Source organism: Aplysia californica, unplaced genomic scaffold (assembly GCF_000002075.1).
Source record: "Aplysia californica isolate F4 #8 unplaced genomic scaffold, AplCal3.0 scaffold00172, whole genome shotgun sequence".
NCBI classification, from domain to species: domain Eukaryota; kingdom Metazoa; phylum Mollusca; class Gastropoda; order Aplysiida; family Aplysiidae; genus Aplysia; species Aplysia californica.
In genome coordinates, this window is record NW_004797442.1 from 790453 (window position 1) to 791532 (window position 1080).

Here is a 1080-nt window from a genome sequence, read left to right on the forward strand (position 1 = left end):
TGTGTGTGTGTGTGTGTGTGTGTGTGTGTGTCTTGATCTCTATTTCTCTCTCTCTCTATCCTTTTGTGCATATGACCCTCTTCCCCACCCTTCTCTTCCTCTCCCACCTCTTTTCTCCACACGCTTTTGGAACATATTGGTTAGGTTCTTCTCAGCTTGCACCCAAAATACACGAGTTCAATCCCTGTTTGGGTGACTCGAGGATCTTCGTCGGTCTATAGGGATACTGTATCCCTCTAAACTCTCCTGGCTCAATCAGAGAGGGTTGTAGCCGCCCACCCGCGAATCTATTGCGTCAATGGGAGGGGAAAACATTTTATTTCTTTTACTTCCCTCTCACCTCCCAACCTACCTTACTCCCTCCCTCCTTCCCTCCCTCTCTCCCTCCTTCTTTCCCTCACCCATCTCCATTCTCTCTCAATAAACACTGCAAAATTAATAGCAAAAATATATTATGTTTGTGTTTGGAATGCTATCAAAAGTAATTTACACACCTGCTGGGGTTCTTAAGAATCTTATTTCTAATGCATTCTTTTACATAAATAATATACCAGGTGTCTGAAAAAAGAACCCATTTAAAGGATAATGATTTGGTCATCTTTTGACCAATTTCAATGAAACTTTAAAGAAATTAAAGTCAACCAGAAGGACATTGTTGTATCCGCCAATACGAGGACAAATCACACCCCCACCGCCCCCAAAACAACGCCACTATTTTCGAAACAAAGGAGTTTTAAAAGTTTCAACCAAAATTGAGTGAAACGTAAAACTTTGCAACTTCTTAAAAATCAACCATACTGTTTTATTTCAAATAGTCACTATTGGTGCATTGAGAAACAAAATCATACAAAAATAATTTTGCCAAGTATACTCAGGAAGGCAACGACTATTTAAATTTCCAGATGTTGACCATTTCTCTCCATACTCGCGTCAATGGGACATAGGAAATTATAAATAACCCCGTGCTGGGATGAATTCTTTTTGGACGTCCTGTTCAATATTGAGTTTCAACTGTTTGATCGTTTGTAGCTTGTCTCCGTAGATGTTGCCTGTCCAAAAAAAACCAAACAACAACCCCCC